General features: G+C 42.2%; 1 protein-coding gene across 3 annotated transcripts in view; it reads right to left on the bottom strand.

Moving 5' to 3' along the window:
• Nucleotides 1-23,264, bottom strand: part of fut8 (fucosyltransferase 8) — a 92,743-nt gene extending 69,479 nt beyond the window's left edge. For all 3 annotated transcript variants that reach the window (XM_011491681.3, XM_020714496.2, XM_020714495.2), the window contains exon 1: nt 23,045-23,264. The gene's annotated coding sequence lies outside the window, so the exon portion shown is untranslated. The remainder of the gene's footprint in view (nt 1-23,044) is intronic.
• Nucleotides 23,265-24,184: the final 920 nt, after the last annotated feature.

The raw sequence follows: 24,184 nt of genomic DNA, 5'->3' as shown, positions 1-24,184 counted from the left end.
CAGGATGAGCTTCCAGATGACTGGGAAACTACAGCAGAGATTATCAGGGAAACAGGTAGGAAGGTGCTTGGTGTGTCATCTGGAAAGAGGAAAGACGGTAAAGAGACTTGGTGGTGGAATGAGGAAGTACAGGAATGCGTCCAGAGGAAGAGGTTGGCTAAAAAGAAGTGGGATGTAGAAAGGACTGAGGAAGGTAGACAGGAGTACAAGGAAGCGCAGCGTAGAGTGAAGAGAGATGTGGCAAAGGCCAAACAGAAAGCTTATGATGAGCTATATGACAGGTTAGACACAAAGGAAGGAGAGAAGGACTTGTACAGACTAGCCAGACAGAGAGACAGAGATGGGAAGGACGTGCAACAGGTAAGAGTGATAAAGGACAGAGACGGAAAGGTGCCAACAACCCAGGAGAGTGTACAGAAAAGATGGAAGGAGTATTTTGAGGAGCTGATGAACGTGGAAAATGACAGGGAAAGAAGGGAGGAAGATGTGGTTGTTGTGGAGCAGGACGTAGCAGAGATTGGAAAGGATGAGGTTAGGAAGGCTCTGAAAAGGATGAAGAGCGGAAAGGCCGTTGGTCCTGATGACGTACCTGTGGAGGTATGGAAGTGCTTAGGAGAGACAGCAGTGGAATTTCTAACGAGGTTGTTCAATAGGATTTTAGAGAGTGAGAAGATGCCCGAGGAATGGAGGAGAAGCGTTCTGGTTCCGATCTTTAAGAACAAGGGTGACACGCAGAACTGCAGCAACTATAGAGGAATAAAGTTGATGAGCCACACAATGAAGCTGTGGGAAAGAGTAGTGGAAGCCAGGCTTAGGAAGAAGGTGGAGATTTGTGAGCAGCAGTATGGTTTCATGCCCCGTAAGAGCACCACTGATGCCATTTTTGCTTTGAGAATGTTGATGGAAAAGTACAGAGATGGTCAGAAGGAGCTGCATTGTGTGTTCGTAGATTTAGAGAAGGCGTATGACAGGGTGCCGAGGGAGGAGCTGTGGTACTGTATGAGGTCGTCTGGAGTGGCAGAGAAGTATGTCAGAGTAGTTCAGGACATGTATGAGAGAAGTATGACGGTGGTGAGATGTGCTGTAGGTCAGACAGAGGAGTTCAAGGTGGAGGTGGGACTACACCAAGGATCAGCTTTGAGTCCTTTTTTGTTTGCTATGCTGATGGACAGGCTGACAGACGAGGTAAGACAGGAATCTCCCTGGACAATGATGTTTGCAGATGACATTGTAATTTGCAGTGAGAGTAGAGAGCAGGTGGAGGAACAGCTAGAGAGGTGGAGGTTTGCTCTGGAAAGAAGAGGCATGAAGGTCAGTCATAGTAAGACAGAATACATGTGTCTGAACGAGAGGGATCAAGGTAGAAGCGTTAGGTTACAGGGGGCTGAGGTGAAGAAGGTGCAGGAGTTTAAGTACTTGGGGTCAACAGTTCAGTGTGATGGGGAGTGTGGAAAAGAGGTGAAGAGGCGAGTGCAGGCAGGTTGGAGCGGGTGGAGGAAAGTGTCAGGAGTGTTGTGTGACAGAAGAGTGCCAGCAAGACTCAAAGGAAAGGTGTACAAGACAGTGGTGAGACCAGCTCTGCTCTATGGGTTAGAGACGGTAGCAGTGAGACAGAGACAAGAGGCTGAGATGGAGGTAGCGGAGATGAAGATGTTGAGGTTCTCCTTAGGAGTGACCAGGTTAGACAGGATAAGGAACGAGTACATCAGAGGGACGGCTCATGTTGCCTGTGTTAGGGACAAAGTCAGAGAAGCCAGACTGAGATGGTTTGGACATGTTCAGAGGAGGGATAGTGGATATATTGGTAGAAGGATGTTGGAGATGGAGCTGCTGGCAGGAGGGCAAGAGGACGGCCAAAGAGGAGATATATGGATGTCTTAACAGAGGACATGAAGTTGGCTGGTGTTAGGGTAGAAGATGTCCATGATAGAGTGAGGTGGAGGACGATGATTCGCTGTGGCGACCCCTGATGGGAAAAGCCGAAAGAGAAAGAAGATTGAATCCAGTTATAAACATTTTGAAACCAGTTTATATTTATCTGTATTGATCTTTAACCTTGATTATTATTAAATCGTTTGGATGAGAGTCCTACTGTTGGTTCCTTTCTTGGGTCATGGTGTTTAAGATCACTTTATAGGTCAGTATTTTGAAGTTATTAGAAATACAATATTGTTATATTATTTGTATCACAGGTCTGTATAAATGTTTTGTCCTTGTTTTATTATTTTAAAATAAAATAAAAATTAAAAAAAATCAAGAGACCAGAAACACATGTTACCCAAAGCAGCAAAATTATCGTGTCAAGATCATTTCCAGGCCTCTGGTAACCTTGTGTTTTCCTCAGTGGATCCTCATGGGTCTTCAAATCAAACACTGTAACCCCATTAACCTTATATTTAATGCTTTTTAGCTTTAAGATCCAGGTGAATATCAGAAAAGTAAAGCACACATATCTACTGGTCTCTTGCTGTCACACTTTGCATGCACATGTGTGCAAACATTTATCTGGATTCACACTTGCCTTCATTTGACTTGAGCAAGCCAGTTTTGAAACAGCTTTGGAGACAAAATGGTAATTACTCCTAAACCACGCTGCAATAATGAACTTCTTAGCATGCTCAGCCTCCTGGAGTTCATTACGCCGCTCGACGCCGCACTCCTGACGGAGCAAAACCAGATTTGTTTTCTTTCACAACGGCTCAGAGGGACGCACTTCGAAAGAGGCGCGAGTCACACAGCTTCCCTGGCTGCTCCACTTTCAGCCGTCACTCAAATCCACTCATATAGGAGACTCCCAGATCTGCTTCTGATGAGACTGATCGGCATTTTCCCAGACTCCTACCATCACATTTATGTCCCCTGCATGGATGAAGAAATGTTACAAGTTTTTATCCGTTTTGGAATATTTATTTTTGTAAAAAAAAAAAATTCTAACAGTTTCAAAAAATATATAATTTTGACATGATATAAGGGGAAAATTAGTCTTTACAACAGCTTGACAATCTTAAAAATAAACAAGTTGTGTTGTACTGGGTTCCCACTCCTTCAAACAAAAAGGGGTCAAGGGCAGATCAGGGCAGAATGGCTCCATTCAGGGTTTGTCCTCTTTATCAAAGCAGCGAACTTGTTGTCACTCTGCCTGTTTGTCCAGCGTTTCAGTCAAACACACCGCCAAACAGGCTTACAGTCAATGTACATATTGTTGATTACATTTGAGATGGGTATTTGGGAGGTAAACATTTGAATGACAGAACAAACGGAACACTCTGACAGACAAGGCTTCACGCTTCCACAAACCTGTCACACAGCAGCAACAGTAAATCCAAGACCTGTCACGTACTGCCGTCATAGTACCTCATCTATATGCAACGCTAGTACCCTGTAATGTAGACAATACACTAATTATGTCATCGTGCTTCTCATGATTATGTATACAAGTGTTGGCCAAGAGGCCAATATCTGTGGAGAACTTGACGTTTGCTGTAATTTCACCCCTAAAAGTGAAGAAGTCGTCACACATCTGTTCACACCAAGAGGTTTTTAGGAATTTAGTCCAAAGGGAAACAGCTAGGTATTGGTTAATAGGGTGGCTTTAGGCTTAGCCTATCAGAGTCTCTACAGAGCAGACCAGCCGCTCCATCTCTTTCCTTCCCTCCCTTATAAGCAGCCATCAATTGAGGGAGTGAAGCCCCGAGCGCCCACGCTCAGCCAGCGTGCACGATTACTTGGATGGCTGTGAGCGAGTGGGAGAGTTTCAGACTTTGAGGGTGCCTGTGCGTGGAACCCCTTGACTGGACTCTGCAGTAGAGGCTGGAGCATTAATGAACACTGTCTGTCACAGTCCCAGTCCTGCCTCTTTCCCCCATCACTCTGGCAACAGATCGGCATGGCTTGATATAAATGACTTCTCTTTTTGCCTTCTCTGTCCCCACATGGCCTCGACTGCGCTGTCAGGGAATCCCCCAAATCAGTTGAAGCCCCCATTCCTGAATCTCAACAGCCGCTGTGCTGATTTACCCAAGAGTGTCGCCTGCAAGCGTCCTGGTAGAACTTGGGTCAAAATCAAATTTTAAAAAAGTGGGAGAAGCCTTTGATAAGGTAGGGAAAACTATTTGCATGATATCTAGTTTTCCTTGTCCATTTACCAGGAATAGTGGCTCCTTTTAGCCCCGTCTCTTCTTTAAAAGTAAAAAAAGAAAACCCTTTTTTATTGATGAATGTCCTAAATAAATCAGTTAAAACATTTCTTTTCCTCCTGAAATGTGTGGGGATTTTTTTTACTGCTCAGATGTTGTTTTATTGTAGATTGAACCCTGATATCTTCAATGGTCTCACATATCTGGTCACTACATTACTACACTACACTACTATTACCTCATTAAATCATTCAAATAAAATGTTTATTTTGTTTATTACATAATTATGAGGCAGTTTGTGTGTGAAAACTGCCTTACAATTACCAGGGATTTGGCCCATTACTTTTGTCCTTACGTTTTGCCCCATCATTAGTTTCTCCCTCCACAAATGTGATGTTTTTCAAATTGAATATTTTCATCTGCTCCTAATTCATAACGATTTTAGTAAAGAAATACACAGTAATCCAATACTTTCTCAATATATGTCCTGAATTATGAGAAAAATGTCACATAAACATGTAAATAAATTAAAAATAAAAAAGACCCAAAACACGATTTTCACCGGAGCAAGTCTTTCAAAGTTTTGAGTGAGCTGATAGTCAGGGGGAAAAGTCAGATTGTGGGAAGCAGCAACATTTGAACAAAAGGCTCTGCTCAGGCGTGGCCGAGTACACAGCCACTTCAAACTGTACAACAGCACAAACCCAGAAGCCATCAAGGAAAATCACATCAACCTGTGCGATTCCCTTTCCATCCACAGTAGAGGGAAGCACTCATTATGAATATGCAAGGTTACAGCAGAAGCATACTGTTGTTCTCGCTCCTATGTTTTATTTAATGAGGCCGCCGTTGGTCGACTCCATGTGCATGTGCTTGTTCCAGAAATGCACGGCGTCACCGCTCATGCCCACACACTCCCCAATAATGGGACATTTTCTATCCATTTTTCGCTCGACTTGTCTGTCAGTTTACGTGAGTGGAAGCACCATGACTCAATTTTCATCCAAGGAGGATTCTGGATTGGTTCATTTGTGGGGCACTTTTGCAACAAGGCCAGAGGTTCTGCTGTTTGAAGTGAACGCATGCATGTGCGCACATATGTGGGGATTGGTGGGGAAGAGGCAGCTCCCCCGTGAAAAGAAAACTCAGAGGAGAATAGTGCTGATGCGGTCCCTCTCCCAGAAAACAGCCAAAGAATACCAAGTGAGGAAACTGCAGGATGGGAATGAAAAGCCAGCAGGAGTACGGCTTTGATAAGACGCTAAAAGGACAAATTTATCAAGCTCCTGCGCCTACTATCTTTTGTTTTCTTATCAGGAAATGGTATGAATGAGAATTGCTCATAATATGGTCGGGCAATTAATAGCACCTCTGGCAGAATGGTGTCCCATTCTGATGACTCTCAGGGAGGCGGTTGAGTCGCGGACATCAAACGCCTGTAGTGCCCTGGCGAGATGTCAGCCTGGTTAGCGCCATCACCGTGTGATGAGGCCCAGGCAGATGCGAATGGGGGCCAGACGTGACAAGGCAAGCAGAAACAGGGATGATCCAACCCTGCAGTGAGGATGGAGGCAGGCGGGGGGAGGGGGGAGGGGCAGCAGAGCACTTGGTGAAGAGGAGAGATTGAAAGGGAGGGGGGGGGGGAGATAAGGTGGAGAGGACAGCAGGGGAGATGTTCATGATAGGGACAACAAATGGGAGTTTACATGTACACAGCCCAGTAGAATCCATCAGGGAGAAAAGGAGGTGTGTATGAACAGAGAACAGCGCGGCGTGAATGAGCCCCGTTAATGAAAACGGCGTCCGCTGATGCTCAGACTGAATGGAAATACACCTTTGAACTGCTAAACCTTGTTGCAATAATGACTGAAAGGCAAGATGATGACAGCGGAATGGAAAAGATAGAGTGGCCCGAATCAGAGCAGAGAAACGGCGACCCGGCTGAAGTCAGAGCTCTTTTCCCCTCCCCGCCACCACGGGCCCGGCATGCCCTCCTACGGTTTTGCCTGCTTTGTACTGTAGCACAAGACAGAAGCAAACATGCGGTTCCACTGCAGGACTTCCCAAGCGAATCAGAGATGCTGTGTGAATGTGAAGCAGGGCATTACAAAACAAGAGCACAAACGTCCTCTGCAGACTTTTCCTGAATAATTCAAATATCACTGTTTAAAAAAAAAAATACAAGACAGTTTCTTTGCTTTCAGCTGCAGGCATGTTTAATGTACAGGTCATTTAGCAAAGGTTTTCACATCTGTGTTCACATCTGATAAAAGCAATGGTTCGAACCGGGCATGAGACACACGTTCAGGAATGTGCATTTAGCACATTCTTCAATGCCCATGGTGTTCACACTGGAAAGGCAGGGAGGGGCTTCTTTTTCTTTTGCTACTGTTAACATGCGCATGTCTGCCAGCTGACAGAGACTTGGTGCAAAATGTTAAAGCAGCGCAAATCTCAAAAATCTTGCTCCAGAACTTTTCTTTTACATCTGTATTCCAAATAATGAAGGACGTGGGCCAAATTGCTTCCCTATCTCTCTGGCTCCCCCATTGCATTGCATTGGAACTTGTAGCGGTGTCCTAACTTGTATTCCTTAAAGGGCTGGATATCCCTCTGTCAGTGGTGGATGATTAGCATCACTCTTGTAACGCAGAAGAGAAACGCATTACTCACTTTTTTTTTTCGCATGACTGTTAAAGTTAAAAAACAAGGTTATGTATTTTTCGAGCACTGGCAGCTATGCACCAACGTAGATGACATCATCGAGTGGTAGTAACGTCTGGATTTGAAGACACTATTTTCCCATAATTCTCTGTTTGGAGGGCTAAATGTAGGGGTAGGGAATAAATTTGGATTAGTCGGCCTTAGTGTCAAAGAATTACGGCTGGGAACAATCAGCAAATATCAATTTCTTTCCCATGATCAATTTTCAAACAGTTGGCACTTCCCTGAATTAAAGAGGACATCATCCATATGTCACCAGCAAATCCAAGTCCCTGATTGGTCAAAGATCAATTGGTTTAACTTTCAGTTTTGGACGCGGAAACCTGAAACACACATTTACATCGAATTTCTATTGAAAATGGTTGCTGGACTGCGGGTGGGCAAAAGTGGTGTGAACGTACCTTTAGAGAGATTTTTCCCTTTTTACTGAAACAGAATGGTGTCTTAAAACAAGTGTTATGAAAGTGGTCATTAGGATGGAGGGAATGTCATACAAGCAAATGGTGTGGAGGCCATCTGGAAGGCCAGTGGGAGGTGAGGGCCTGACACAGAGAACAGACTGACACCTCACATGCACACCTGAGCTCAGGCAGGAGACGGGCCATGTGAAAACGGGTGGAACAAGAAATGTAACAACTACCAAGAGAGGGTTGTCACTTAATGTTACTGTAAATATCTGTCACCTGTCTGTGTTGATAACAGACCATGTAGCAGCAAATGAGTAAGCAGCAGTTGGTAGACAGATGGCAAAAAAAAGAAATATTGTAGCTTGAATAAATTATGTTGCAGTATCATAAGAGAGCTAACGCTGGATTTGACTTTAGCTAAAACAAATATATAGAACTCTATGATTACCATACTAGGCAAACAGCTTAAGGTAAAGTAAAAAAGAGATCCTTCTCCATCAAAAGATCTCGTCTAACAGGGGATCCAGCCTCTAAAGCCAACTGTAAACTTACGGTAAAATGAATGCTGTAGGTGCCTGCAAACAGGGGGAAGTGTTTGAGGTAAGGAAACAAAAATGAATCCCTGTCTTTGTGTCGAGTCTACACAGTGTGGATAAACAGACGGACAGACAGATCCTCTGCAAATGAGATGCCAATGAACACCATTGGGAAGAGGAGTGAAGCATCAGAGGAGCACTGACTCTGCTGTAATAGAAAAGCTAATGGTGATGAGACTCCTTTGCTGTCAAACCTCAGAACAGCAATTATTTTTTTTTTTGGGAGATGAGCACTTAGCTTGCATTTCCCTGTGTGTGTAAAATATGTCAAAAACATAGAAGTAGAGGAGAATGGCATGACTGGCTGATAACATTTGCTGGGATATGGAAACATATTTACTCCTTTTGTTTTATTCCGCATAAAACCTGTGCAATCCTTCCATTTTGTAGCCAGTAAGAGGCGAGTTTGTTGCTGTGCTAGGATCATTGTTGTGCTGCATAAGCAAAGTCTTCCTAGGCTCAAGAGAGTACACTAATAACTTGAGATTCTTCTTCCAAACTGCCTCATACAAAACCAAAGCTATGTTTACATCAACAGTTTGTCATTGTTCTGCTACTTCAAAACCTCCCCAGACCATTAGGCTACCACCGCCATGCCACACTGTTGGTATGACGTCCCTGTTATAAAACACTGTTAGTCTAACAGCAAACACAGCTAAAGGTTTACCTTCAGAGAATGTTAATATATATATATGCGCTTCTATTGTTTACCAAAAAAAATCAAACACCAGCCTTTGCATATAAGAGCTTACATTAAAGTAGTTGGTCTATTTAATAATAGATTTTTTGTATCATTATATTGGCATGAAAAACAATTTTTTTTAGTGGATAGTCAGCGTATTATATTTGGCAGTCAGTCAGTTTCATTGGTTTTTTTTTGAAGGCATTGATTACTACACTTTAAAGGAGATCCTCACCTTCATGGTCATCAATTTTTAAATCACTTCTTGTAATGGGTGTTTGTTTAGTCTGACCCATACAGCGAAAGTCAGATGTTTAATTGAATCTGCGGCCATTTAATTATTAGAATATATTGCCTCCTAATTGCTTTGCCCTTGAAATGCTGAAGGGTAAAAGAAGGGTGAACGAATAATTTCTAGAATTTGTGTAAAGAAGTGATACTTTTTACAGGTCTGAGTTAAATATTATTTTCTCTCGGCACAGTCGTTTTTTGTTCAACAATTAATTTTCATGGTTTGCTTTTCCATGCCAATAAAGCACATCAAGCATGTAAAAGGTAAAGGCTGAAGGTATGTGTGAACTGGAAAAAAAAATACTTTTATGTTACAAGATAAAAGTATTAAGTCTGATCAATTGAAGCTGATCTAAAACAGACTGGATCAGCAGTTGTTTTATTTTATTTTTTGGGTGCATACTTAGACTGATAGATGGCTGGTTTGCATCAAACTGGAACATATATTGTAGCCCCTGGGCTAAATAACACCTCTCCCTGCTTCCACACTAATATATGTTGTTTGTTTGCTGAATCCGAACAAACCAGCAGCATTAACCTTATGCAGCCAAGCATAGCCGGCGCTGGACACACCCTCCATCAACGACAGCAGGAGAACAAAGTGCTGGACTGCCAGAGACGCGGTGCAACAAATCCATAGCATTCACAGAAAGTGAGGGTGTGGAAGGGGGTTATCTGACAACAGTACATGATAGGATTTGATAAACAGCAGGGGTCAGGAAGCAGTTCAGAGCACAATTTATCGGGACGAGGCGCTGGGTTTCACCTAAGAGGAGTTGGGCAAGAACTGACGGGAGAACAGCAAAAAGAAAAACTTTTTTGCTCTTTGCTGCGAGAGATAAGGAAAGATAAGAAACATGCAAGGGACAATCTATTCAAGGTGAAGGAATGCAGTTCCTTAAGGGAGAGGCAGACCAGAACAGACAGAAAAGAAATCCAACTTTTGACTTATTGCAGGAATGTAGAACATTTAATGACAAAAAATGCTAATTTTGAAAATATACTGAATTGGAGAGTTCAACAGAAAATGAAACTTGAATAAAAAATGTTTATAACGGGCTTCATCTGAGTGAATAGAGTTTAGGTCTCAAAGGAGAAAAACTAAAGCCTTTGTTTCAACTAACAGTTCAATTATCAAGGAGCTAATGGCTTGGTAAATATAATAGGTTAATAACTCAGCAAGCATGATCAATCATTTGATTGTCACTATGGAAAAATTTCCAATTAACACGCATGTGCAGAGTACACTATTATGAATGTGTGTGCACCTGTGTGTGTGTGTGTGTGTGTGTGTGTATACTGTAACTCCTGGATGTGCATATTAAACAACTGAGTTTTCTAAGCCTAAATTGGTATTTCGGTCATTTTTCCAAAGAGGATCTCTGGTGATCACAATCCTTGTGCATTGTTTGTAACTGTGCGTATTGTGTGGTAGATAAATGAACTGAAGGGAGTTTGTGAGAGACGGTTTTCGGGATCATCTCATGTTTGTAGAAAATGGTGCTCATTGCAATGAAATTTTATTTAAGACCCACTCCGATGAAAATAGTGTTTTTAACATGTTCTAGTGATAATTTTCTGATGATTGAGAAAATCAATTAATAAAAATTAATTTCCAAATTGTAAAAAAAAAAGTATTTATGACGTAGAAAAAACACCGGGCAGGCAACAATCTCTCTACTCCGAGCTCTTGGCAACTAGAGGGGAAGGGGGGCGGGCTAATTTCGCACCAGCAGTCCTGCCCACAATTAAGCAGCGAATTTCCAATGAAGTACCGCCACTCTGCAGAAACTATGTCCTAGGAAAGAAAAGAAACTTTTTAAATTTTGGCTAAACATGGCATAATCATAATTAAAAGACCACTGGGAACGCTTAGAAAATAGCTGAAAAGATGATGGAAGTGGGTCATTAATGATCTGATTCATACAAACTAATTTAAAATCTCTAAAACCGGTTTAGGACCCAAAGAGAGTAAAGTTGTTGTGGTTTTAGTCCTGGCAACATGCTTAGATTTCCAGCAGCATTAGACCAAAGCATTGTAGCATAAATGTAAGAAACATTTTAGAAACTAGCGTACCCTAAAAATGTTTTTTACCACCACCTGAACCACAGAAAACTGTACTGTTTGACAGGTTAATAAGTGTGGCATTTTTAAACAGATTCAGAGACATTTTACTTTGAAAACAAGTCAACTAATACAGAGTTACTCAAAATACAGCAGCAATCGCTGAGAAATTATGCGTGTTGACATGAGTTCAAAGAGGTACAAACAGTTCTAGTAGCCTCTGAGATGGGGGTTCATGTCCGGCATCCACTGTGGTCCTGCTGGGTCACATATGTCACCTGCTTCTCCAGCCAGCTCTGTGGCCTTCGCCCTGCTCCATCTCTGACTCACTTCAAAAAATCTCTACTGCGGCAGCAAAAATGAAGAGGCTTGCAGCTTTGATGATTTTTCCACTTTAAAAAAAAAAAAAAAAAATTCAACCACAGGTCACACAATAAAAATAGGGCATCAAAGCAGTTCCTGAGATTAAATATGAGAAATGCCACCCAAAGCTAGTGGCTATGTAATGGTCTTGCCAGGCACTGACCTTGCAAGCTACACTGAATTAAACTGTGTTGGCTGACGGGTTGGTAGCCTTAACAAGCTAATGAGCTTGGAAGAAAGCCTAGCAAAGAATAACATACCGAGATAATGTCAGCCACTGGAAGTAGTGTGAAACCACGATCCCATAAAATAAATGGAACAAAGGAGCGTCTGTGTGTTTGTGTCTGTGTGTGTGGTGAGAGCATAAGCCTCATGCTTAATGGTCAAAGGATCCCCTTGCATTGGTGTGGAATCTTTTTTAGAGAAGGCCTGAAAATTCCTTTTGCACGCCTCACCACTTGTTTGCTTGAAAAGCCCAGAATGCTTTACCGCAGGAATCCTCCGTGGAGATTGCTGATGTGTCTCTTACTCCCTCATACATACACACTGAATGTGCCCACCCACACGTCACTGACATTTCTTTTAGCGCGCCTTCAAATTGCCACGCATATTAGAGAAGCACTTCGAAGGGCACTTCTTATTATTCCCCCTGATCTTGTGTGCTTTTAGGGTTATCCCACCCTCCCCTTTGTCCTTTCTCTCCTTCACTCCCCTGGTTGTCCCCTCCACCCCATTCTCGGGAGAGCCCCCTTCTGTAGACAGAGCAGCAACCCCCTGAAGCCCCCCACCCTCCTTCCCATCAACCATCTCTGAACCTTAACTTGCTCCTTGTAAAACAAACCAAGTCCGATTTTGGAAACAATCTAAATGTTGACATGTTTAAGATTAGGAATCACGTTACTTCAACTCCAACATGATGTTTTTAGATTTTTTTCAACTTATTCATGTATAGTAAAAAAAGTTCAGGTGTTTTTTAATGTTCATACATTTATTTAATTAGCATTTAAGTCAACTAAAGAGCAAAAAAGATTCCGTTCTATCAAACTTTGGAGTCAAAAAATTGGTCGCTGAGCTGATGTAGAGTTGAAGAGGTACAACTAGACAAAGTGAACCTACAGTTATCCACAAATTGGCTTGCAGACAATATAAGAAAACCACTAAATCGGCACTAAATTTATGACCTTGTTTTATTTCTTCATACCGTCTCCATATCTACCTGGCTGGTTGTTGTGAAGTCATCCCGATTGTCCTTATCCAAGACTGAGCCACTCCTGGTGTGATATGACATACCATGTCTGTCGAGCTACATTTTCCATGGCATTCCTGTCTGATCACAAGAACATTCCCAGCCAGGCATGTCTGCAGATAATACGGAGAGATTCCTAGTATTGTCTTGCAAATCAATTACTCGCAAACTTTTTTCATGTTTAACGCAGAAAGTATGCCAAAATGACGACAATTTGCTTCCAAACCACCGTCCTACCCTTGTCCACACTCTAGTGGACACAAATTAAAGTTTATGCTACAATTGTTTGCATTTTTAGGCAATGACTTTTGTAATTAAAAAGTGACCAGGTGCCTTTAGGAACCATAAAATAGAAAAAAAGAAACACTCAATGCCCCCTTTAACTGTGTGTGACAACGTGGCTCCAGGACAGATCTCCACTGTCAGAATCAGACTTCGTAAAATGTCTTTTTAGGTAATATTAGTTTACCAGACACCTCCCATGCAGTCACTGAAAAGTGAAGAACCACAGTGTGGTTTCCTTGGCTTTTTCCTGGATCTGAAGTATTAACTTGAATTAAGTCAGTCTGACAAACATGAGAAATTAGGCACTGCCATAACTCAGCTAGAATCCATTTCAGTGGGAACTTTCTCTTATACTGATTCTTAGTGAGGATACATCAATTGCAGCACTGAATGATGGAAAAGCAAACTCGTCTGACAAACCCCTCTCCACTTTGACAGATCCCTGAAGTTGAAGTTAAGTTCATTTTGCCCTTTTGAGGTTTTGGAATAGCAAACTTTAGACAGGGCTCTTGGCTGCTACGATGATAACCTTGCTGGGTGTAGGGGCAAATAAGAGTTCACCAGTTTGAGGGTACTGGCACGGGCAACATGTAGGAGCCCTGTCAGGGTAATCTCTGTTAATACAAGCTTGGAAGACAAACCCATACAAAGTGCTCAGTCCAGCATCAGCTGAATTTAAAAAAAGCCTTTTTTTTCCTGTTTATATGTTAATCCACACACAACGATTATCTGTGGGGCAATGTTGCCAGGGTGACAAACACAGCTCAAGAATAACTCAATTAGGGCATACATTGCCGAATGAGAGCAAAGACCAAGTGAAAGACCAAGTGAGGCGGACAATGCTCCTGTGATTGAGGAAGATTTCATAGGTGGGGGGTTGAATTGGCTTTCAAAAACAGTAAAACGGGGGTGGGATTACAGATTGAGTTTACTCTAACGCTATAAAAAACTACCTACATATCATGAAGAGAAGATTACTGCTGCTGCAATTTGCCCCCGATTATAGACTTGTTAACAGCTAAAGATGGGAGGTACAATCCCTGAAGGCCCGTACACACCGGGACGAATTTCGTGCGCGATATTCGCCGACGTTTAACGCCTCGTGACTAAACAAAGGGCACCAATGTGAGTGTCCACACCGACGCGAAAAAATGCCACGCGTCAAAGCGTCACTTTTTAAAAAACGCCTCGGCTTCGTTTTTTTGGTTTAACGCTCCGCGTCAAAAACTATACGACCAATGAGAACGGCGCTTTTGCACACGTGTCTGGAGCTTCTGAAGTTACAGTAAAACACAACTTGGGGGCGCTCAAACACAAAACTGCCTTTCTGAGCACACATACCAGCGAAGAAGATAGCCAAGTCAGCCAAGCCTGAAAAGAAATAATGACGGACATTCTAAAATATCCCTGAACCAAGCACCAGTTGGAGCAACTGGTGCTTGAAATATTCATGTTTTCATTGTATGATTCTGACAAGCGCGTAAATACTTGCTCTCTTCTTCTGAGTGAAAAGCGACTTTAAGAAGCGTAAAGTTGCGCAGCGCCACCTTGTGTACAGGAGTATTTCTGTTTACATTAAGCGCCCTCTAATGTCAGGGAATGAAATTGCATGTTCGCTCGGCTCATCGTCAGCGAAAATCGCCTGGGTGTGAACACAAAAACATTGCGAAAAACGCTGGCGAATATTCGTTCCGGTGTGTACGGGCCTTTACAGTGTTATAAGTTTGCATCGACGAATCCTTAAAAAGGTACAGAAAAATTATCAGGAGGTTTGTTCTCAATTTAGAGAGCTTCAAGACAACTATAGCAACAGATTCATCAAGAACAATTCTTGATGAACATGAGTCAAAACGAGGAAGGAAAACTCTTTAAAGCCACTTATTAAGTTAAGACGCTGACTTCAATCCTTTACTGCTGTGAAATCAAAGAAATTAAACTGTGTGAGAAGATGCTGTTTTCACTTTTCTTGAGGGGATGTCATGCAGCTTTTCCACAATTAAAAACCTGTGCAAGTATGGCTGGATTCACACAGGCGTTTCCTGGACCCCCGTCAAACTCTGAAACAGGCAGGAGGCATCCCACTGGTTGGGCTAAACTCAATGCTGCCCTGCAAGTCACTGTTATTCTCCAGCATTTTGTTGGAACGATGATTCATCCCTTTTTGGAATGTGGTCAGTTGCTTGCACTTGCACTCTTTTGTCTCCTCGGCCCATCTGTCTCCAGCTCCGCAGCATAATGGCTCTTTGACTGCAGTGTCATCACACCAAGTCCTGTTAGGGGCTCTTAAATCTCGGTGGCATGTTGTTAATGGTCTCCTAGACCTCAGCTAAAAATCAAGGACTGCAGTTATGACGACGATGACCCAAAGAAATGAAGTTAGTAATACAACACAAGAACACTAAGAGCAGGGGGTGGCCCCGTTTGGTACAACTCCCACGGGCCCCAAATGAAAAACAAGTCAGATGCAAGTGACTTTCAGCTAATTTATCAAGCCAAAAGTAAATACCATAAATTCAACTCTAAATCCTAAGCGAGGAATGCGAAACATCAAATAACTTGTAATGGCAATACCATAATGCTGACGTGCTTAAATAAAGCGAAAAGCAGGTGGCGAGGATGACCGAGAAGCCTTGCAGAGTGGATAAAAATAGGGAAAAGTTCATGGAACAACATGGGACTGAAACAAAGGAAGCGATGAGTTTTTTTCCCCCCTTAATCTGGCAATCAACAATAAAACTTATTTCCAAAGAAATCACACTCTTGGAATCCTTTTGCCTCACTGAACTATGAAGATGTTGCTCACTAATGCCTGCCTTAATAGTAATAATAATGTGATCCTCTGCTGTATCAATAAGTAGGCTGATGAAAAACAAGATAGGATGAATAATAAGTTGCAGCACTGTAATAACGATTATATTTCACACACTACCCCCAAATGCAAAATTCAAGGAGGCGCTTTTAAATGCTTGCGGAAATATGCAAAACACATAAATAAGGGGATATAATGTAAAAAATGTGACCCGCATATTGTATTTGTATTAAAAATCAAAATAAAGCCTTTAGCACATATAAGAATAAGATCTTTTTTTGACTACAGCTTATTTTAAGTGTGATAAACAACTAAAAAGTAAAACAAAGTCTAAAATAAAACAGCGGAAAGAGTACTTTTTTCTAGAAATGTCACTTTTTTTTAAATAAATGAGCCTTACTCGACTCAATGATCCATGAAATATAATAAAACGTCCATCTGCGAACATATATCTATAGTGTGCAACCACTGACACAGGCATTAAGAAGTCAATATATAATCAATAACTGAAACACCAAGAATGAGACTTTTATTGGTAATAAACCTGCTTAATGTCAGAAAGAAGACTGATGACAGCAGAGATCTCCAACAGCAGAAAACACAAATATCTTTTAAAGGGAACGCTCTTGGAATTGCTTCAAGTTACATCTATTTAGCTAATAAAGCCTTTAAATCTACTCTACCAATTCACAGTGACTGCAATAAAAGTCCAAACATGCTGATGTACTGCTTCGTCTCCGTTGTGCAGCTAGTAGCTTTCGTTTTTTAATCCGTGGGTGAGCGAACTTCATTAAAGGCGACTCACTGTGAGACTTCCAGTACAAAAAGTTATTCAATTCTGTATAATCTAATCAGTTTATTCAATTATTTAAAAATCAGCACTCCCCTCTACTTCAGTCCACTTGTTCAGCTGTGAGATAAGAGCAACAGATTTTTTTTTTTTTAAAGTACTACGCAACTAACAGAACTATTCCACTGGATAGCTATTTCTGAAGATGAATGTTAAGTGTTTTACTCCTTAATGGAAGTACCTGGTTCCTTGATATCAGAATGCCAGGACTTCCTGTTTCTCCGAAAGCTTTTGATGTTTTATTGAGATCGTGCAACAGATCTTCATGGATCAGGTCAAAATCATGGTCTGGTTTACAGAGTATGCCTTCAGGCATCATTAAAGACTTTTAGATCTAAGATGTTCTGATTCCTTTCTCCAGAAGTGAAGCTTAAATTTAGCTTTTAGGGGTTTTTAAAACAGGTTTCTGAACTCGTTCTGGATGATGCTTGCTGGAAGCTTTGCAGCATAACTTCCTTTAACACATCACCTAATAAAATCACAATGTTGTCTTGAATGGAATAAAGCACTTACCAGAAAGACTTAGATATTTGTTTGAGTGAGCTATTTAAAAACATTTTTGGAACCATTTTTTCCTCATTCATTTATCTGTATTAGTTCTTTATTTTCCAGATGCAATTGCTCAGTGGTGAATTATTCGATTACAGCCCACAAGAGTTAAGAGATAGAATAAAATGTTTCCTAATGGATGAAAATTGCATCAACATTGAGAGATGCTAATGATGGTGCGCCATTTTTAGATAACATGAATCTGGATAAAACTGAATCGGGGGGGTCAAGAGTAGCTGTTCCAGCTCCCACAGCCACAGCTGACCGCTCATACCAACCTGGATGTGGAGGTCACAGGGATGAACTTACCCCTACAGGAAAAACTGTGTTAACTCTGATGTCAACCTGCCTGCTTCCACACACAAGATAACATACCCTGCAGGAAGCTGGTTTGAAATGAACGCCAAAAATAACCTTCCGTCTGGAAGCAAGATAATGCACACCGGTCATTATTGTTCAGATCCGTCTTCCAGGGTGCTTCAGTGTGAACCCCCCTCTGATCAGTGGAGAGGATTTCATGCAGTCCTTTCAATCATGCAATGTTGAAATATGCCATAACTTTTAAACCCAATGCAGGAAACGCCTTCTCTCTAATGAGGGTGTTCACACTTTGCAACTAGTGTCTGTTGACAAAACACAGTTTGTTTGTGATTGCTCGTTTCCATGCTCAGACATAGTTAACCCTTTTACACCAGAGCTCTAGCTGCATTGTTGACATTCTTTCGACTATCGTAACTCATCAACTGCGCACACACACTCAACATATTTCCAGCTTTTTATGAAGGGCTGATTTACACAAGTGCTTATTCAATCGACGTATATCAGCTGAATCTTCTAATGCAGAGAGAATCGGCCTTTCACCGTTATGCAATACTTTACGTAAGTAATGTGTTTTTTTGTGCGTCAGAATCAGCGGATGGATGCTGAGCACGTGAACAACCAAAGAGTTCCTGTATGTCAAAGAGCGTGTTTTATCTAAATGTCGCAGTGTTAAAGGGTTAAGTGGACCATGCCAGGTTTAGCTTGAGGTGGGCCACCGGATGGATCAGTTGAGTTTTCTAAACACTTGCCGTGAACTGCATCTACCGTAGAAGATGCCCCACAGGTGGAGATCCAAAAATTTAGATTCAGTTTTTGTACCAGTGGCTTTTTTTTCTCTCCAACCCGGCTTCGTTGGACTAAGAAAACAACCGTTGGCACGATTCTGTTCAGACTTCCAAATCTTGGCTGTGTAACTGCGTATATCAGTGGCCCCGTTTGTTTTTTATACTGGTTGTAGACTGAACTAGAGCTGTCGTCGCGGTAATCCTAATGTCCAGCATCTGGCTCTTTCCTTTACTATGGCTTTGGTTTGAGATAGAGGGAGTGAGAAAGTAAGATATCTGAGTGTCTATGCCTGAAGCTGTGCAGCTGTCGCAATTACTACCACTCTCATCTCTCCTAATTTTTACTCCATAGCCATCTGCCTCTTCTGAACTCCAAACCTTTGTTCCCTGTATGTGTGAAAGCCACCAGTGTCTTTGCGTAGACACTCCTAAAGACCAAAGTGAACTCACTTCCTGTCTGAGTTAGATGTTGCACAGTGTCACTTCCTACAACTCAGACAGCACACTATCTTTTCTGGCACTGGAGAATGTTTTTTAGCAGCAACTCTGAATCCCTCCAGCCCTCCGTGCTTGCTCTGATCCCGGCCTGAGCTGGGGACTCACAGGGGCTAAAAGGCTCTTTGATGGGCCGTGGGTACTGGTAAAAGGGATTTTGTGGGTATGTGAGAGGTTTTAGGGAGTGCTGTTTGTGTCGCCAAAGAGAATCTCTAAGCAACTTTAGATGAGCTAAAAATTGTCACTGTAAGTCATGCCTGAATTCTGCTCTACATACAGTGAATGCTAGAAAACCCTTTTTTCCCCATCTCATGTTGGCGGTTTCTGAATTCATAGCGCATTGTGTGTAAAATAGACACTAGGTTTATATATAAAGAAAGTGCAGAAAAGATCAAAAGGTAAAGAAACCATGTGCTGCATGTGGAAGGGTACATGAATATTTCTGGACAGCTCCAATGAGCTGAAAATAAATAACCCATGACCAAACGCAAGCTGTAATAATAACTGCACATCTTGCCTGATGTTTGTGCAGCAAATGCAAACTTCCCCTCTGCTGGGCCCAACAGAACCAGGGCAGAAGACTGCGAGGTCTCAAACAGGTCATGACCAGTCAACCGAGTGTGACATCACCCATAGAAGATGGCTTACTTCCAGCTCCAGCGTTCTGAAGTTGATGCAGTCATCATTTTATTCACGATACAGATGCTGAAATGTTGAAAGCCAGACATCGTCAATAAGCAGTGATAGGTCTGAGTTGGTTCGAGTCAACATTTCTATGGCAACCAATCAGGAGTGGAAAGCTACACTCCTACCACTTGAATACAGGCTTGAGAGAATCTGTCAAACACTTCGAACGTTCAACCACATAATTTTATTGAGGCGTCTGGTTGGCCAGTTTATAAATGGAATAACAGTCACTACAGAGAAAAAAATCATGAAAAACACATTAGGACTAGCAAGAACATGTTACAAAAAGGGAAGCAGAGCAAGAATGGTTATTCTGACAAATATGACTGAGTAATAGCTGTTTATTTCTCTTTAGAAGTCTAGGGGATTTTAGTTTCCTGGAACCAACGGGTACTTCCTGTTTGGGGAAAGGAGTCACTCGGTTTAATACTTATAGTCAATGGTAACAACAGACAAATTGTAAACCTTTGGAGCTACCAAAACTCCCAACCTAATATCCACTTAAACATCTGCCAAAGCCAACAAAGCCACTAGATCCAAACTCAATGCATATCCAATCTGATACCAGTCAGACATTTAGACAGGCAAACAACAGGACGGTGCTTCTGGACCCTTTCTCTTTTTCCTGTTGGAGACTACTATCCACCTAGATCAAGCTAAAGCCGGCCTGTCCACTTCTCTCCATGGAAACCTGCCTCATGCTTGCCCTGTGATTGGCTCTTACATTCACTAGAAAGACACTCTGCCTTACAATGCAGATAATAATGGCACTCTGGCAGGGTGACGGCAGGAGAGGAGGGATGCAGAAAGGTCTCTGTTTTTTTTTCTGCAGATCTTGCCCTTTAGAGACACTGCATCCTGCAGATGTATTAAGAGAAGAAAGTAGACACATTCTGCAGGTGGTTTGCACGAATCCCTGAAGATGAAAATGTTAGGAATCTTTTAGGAAAGGAGTGTTTTATACATCTCACTAGGGTTTTCTAAGAACCACATGAAAAATGACAACATGAACTGTGTTCTTAAAGCAGCTATTTTATTTTTCCCACTCAAATCCAAAAACAGGAAGTGTTGAATCGATTGATATAAGTTTTCTGCGCTTTTTATCCCCTAAACGGAATCTACAAAAAGGTAAAACCGTCCTCCAATAGCTTCTGCTCCATTTACATTGTGTGGAGCTGAAATATCTTGCACAGAGATTAGAAAAACCAAACAACAATGCAACAACACACATCTTCTTTTGAAGAAATGCTGGAAAAATTGGAAGATGTCCTGAAATTTTGAGCTGTTTTTTTCTCCCTCATAGATGGATTCTGGCTTTTATCCTCTTCTGCTTGGATTTTTTGTTTTCCCTAAAAAAAAAGAGTCTATCTAGGACGGCAAAGGGGAAAGGGGATGTATAAACAGCACACCGAAGCCAATATCAAGCATTATACACACACTGTACACTGAGCCAAAACACTGTGATGCTTGAAATTAGAATGGCTTTTCATGCAAACAGAGGCACTTGCTGTGCAGGTGACAGGCTGGTTTTGCAGACAGAAGTGAAATGAAAAACAAATCCGACTGCTATTTTAAATAAAACTCCACTTGGCAGCAGCTTGCTGCACAGGAAAAAAAAAACAAACAAACGCAGAAACGGTGCTCACTGCGCGAGGAACAAATTCATTTCGGAAACAGGTTAAACTATTAAACGAGTCACCAGCCAGTTTAACTCACCGTGCCGCATCGAACGTCTCTGGCAGAGCAACACTAATATGTTTAATGAACTCATTAGTCAAAAATTAAGACAGACAGGGGTGTGAGGTGTGCAAGGTGGAAGCGCAGAGGGCAAAGAGAGAGGGTGGGAGATGGGATTAAGGACATTAACTTACGTTAGGGGGGGTTCTCCTGCATTAAATATGCACTATCATGTGTTTCAGCTTCAACGCGGAAGTTGAAAAATGTGATCATGATGAGACACAACCGCGAGATTTTACATAAAGAAAGCGGCTAATTCAGATATGGGGGGAGGGGGGGTCACTTTTAATGCTATCGCCTCCATTTGGCTGATCAGAACTTCACAGCCTTGAATGAACTACACCCCCCCCCCCCCAACCCCCTACGTAATTATTTGCATTTGGCTGATATGAAGGAGTCGACCCATGGCTATGCTCCGTCCAAAACTGACAAAGGCTCTGATCAAAGCGTTTTGTTGCCAAGAAGTGAGTCACTTCGCTTTATGTTAAATAATTGGCTTCTGACAGTTGGAAGGAGCTCCAATTTCAACCGACGTCGATCCGAGGCAGCGGAGTGGCGTTCGCTGGAAGCGAACCCCCCTCTGCCGCCGCCAGCCACAAGAATAGCTGCTGTCGCTGCAACATATACCACTGTTTACTAATTCATGAATGGATTAAGGCTACTAACTTAATCAGGTCTGCTCTCCTGGTTACCAAAGCAGATAAGATAACAATTGTGAATGGCAAATTTGCTGAATTTGTCATTGTATTTCTAATTAAAGACAATGAAAATGGTGTTTTTAACATGTTTTTATGGCATTTTTCTGATAATGGAGGACATATATAAAGGAAATTAAGCTTAAAACTGCATTTCTGAGTATTTCTTTATGTAATTTGTTGAGAATCAGGAGCAGGCAAATAAATGTGATTGGAAAAAGATCGTATTTGTCATGTAGAAAATAGGCTGGGGCATCCACAAACTCCCTGCTCCACTCCATTCTGATGAATCCACTTGTAGATGACTAGATCCATGAGCTGGCGTCCAGCTGTGCAGTCCTAACAGCTGGCTCAAAACTGTACAGCTGAAGGGCTGTAAGCTAGCTGGAGAACATTTAAACAGATTGATGATGGGACATGGAGGCAGACTTACTCCACAAACTCCCAAACTCAACTAACTATACCGCTTTTCTGCAGAAACTATGTGCCAGAAAATGACACGCTTTTGGATTCTGGCTAAAAACTGCATCATTATATATATATATATTTTTTTTAAACTGTTGGACTATAAAATGTGACTGCAGTATGTTTTTTATTATGAACTTCTGCAATGAGTATGTGGTGAAAGAATGCACATGCATCACTTTTGCACACTGATCATCTGACGTGTCAGATCCACCCCACCAGTAGACCCACCACAGTCAATGCAAGCATCCGTGCAATCTGAGGATCAGTGATGGTTTAGATTTCGGCTGCAGCTTATTCAATGGTAGCCACGCCTCCACAGAGTCTCACCTGACAGCAGAGATCATTACCGGGTCATTCCTGACAGCCAGCAGTAGCACAAACCGCTTTGCCCTCCCATAAAACAATAAATCACGCACGCTTCCAAGCAACCCCTGTCCATAAATGCGGGTTCATCTGGTTTCCCTCTCATTTCTGGTATGAACTCCAGCAAAAACACAAAGCACATGCTTGCAGAGAGATAGCACACAGGAGCTCAGCTGATGCTCCTCACAGATATCCTCCTCTTCATCCTCCAGGTAACCGTGCAGTACCAAAAATGTTGTTTATCTTTTTAGCCTCTAAACTTGCTCAGACAGGAAGAGCTCAACCAAACCCCGTGAACAGAAAACGGAGCCGTTAAACGACGCCAAATAACTGGACCAGACACCCCTTCCTACCGTGACCGCTATATGGTAACAGTGATCTCATCAGCGACGCAGTCAACAGGCCGGGCTGGAGCGGGGCAATGTGCGGACTCGGAGCCGCCACTTCTGCGGTTGATTTGGCGCTACACAGCGGGCTTCTTGTCACCTACCTCGGTATGACTTTCCGGCCTCCAGAGGCATCCGAGCAGGGATGCGGGACGCTGGGACTGGGGCACAAGCAGCCGTAGATTGTGGCTCCAAGAAGGCAGCAGAGAAGGGCTGCAGCGGAAACAGGAACTCAAGGAGCGGGAGCCTGAATACGGCAATCAAAGCTGCTCTGTGGGGTTCTGTTGAATGGCCGGTGTCAACACAGACGCAATGACGAGGAGGATAGGCAGTACTGCATCCGGTTACAGTTTTTCAAAATAAGTAAGCAGCGAGTTTTTGAAGAACAGTTTTATCATATCCCCTTTATATAATGTATTTTTTTTCATGTTCAATACAAAACTTACTATCAAATTAAACTGAAATGTTTTTTTTTTTAGTATTGTTTAAGTTATTTCCAACCAGTAACAACGAACTCTTTTATTGTCTTGTGTTTTATAGGGGGAAAAATTTTGTAGTAAATTGTTCTTGGTACTAAAATCAAATCTTGAAATTGTATTTATGGTCGTGTGGCATCAAAGCATCTTTAATGTCCGGTCAAAATCTGTATGTTCCAAATTTGTCTTTTATTTTGAAATACCGCTAGTTTTGTTTCCTGTCGATGTAGCTTCTGCACGCTAGCTTTTTTCCGGGTGATTCAGAGTCTGCGTAAGTTTCAGTGCGCCCCCCAGCGCCCGGTTCTTATACTGCAGTCAAGCTTGTAAACAGACGTACCCCGTGCCAGCTGCAGATGCAGCTTCAACCCCCACGTGCGCACCTCTGCTCGACCTCTTGACTTTCTTCCAGAATTGATTAAGGCCGCTTCCTTGTGACGCAGCCTGGATCTCTTTTGCCTCGCGGCCGTTCCCTTGAGGGGTCGACACAGCAAATTATCCGCCTCTGTCTAATCCCATCCTGTGCATCATCCTCACTTAAACCATCATGTCCTCCTTTACTACATATATGAAGCTCCTCTTTAGTGGTTCAACCTCAGCATCCTTAAACCAGCATACTCAGTGTAGAATACTAAATGTATGTTGTCCCTCTGTGACTGATCTTATCCATTCTTGCTCTGATTCCTCCAGCTCTCAGTGACAAATTCTGAAAGTGATCAAATAATCTATTTTTGTTTTTTGCATTGCATACAGTTTCTTCATTCTACAATG

The sequence above is a fragment of the Oryzias latipes genome, chromosome 24 (assembly GCF_002234675.1).
Source record: "Oryzias latipes chromosome 24, ASM223467v1".
Lineage (NCBI taxonomy): Eukaryota > Metazoa > Chordata > Actinopteri > Beloniformes > Adrianichthyidae > Oryzias > Oryzias latipes.
Note: the sequence above shows the minus strand (reverse complement) of the source record. Positions and strands in the feature narration are given on the sequence as shown.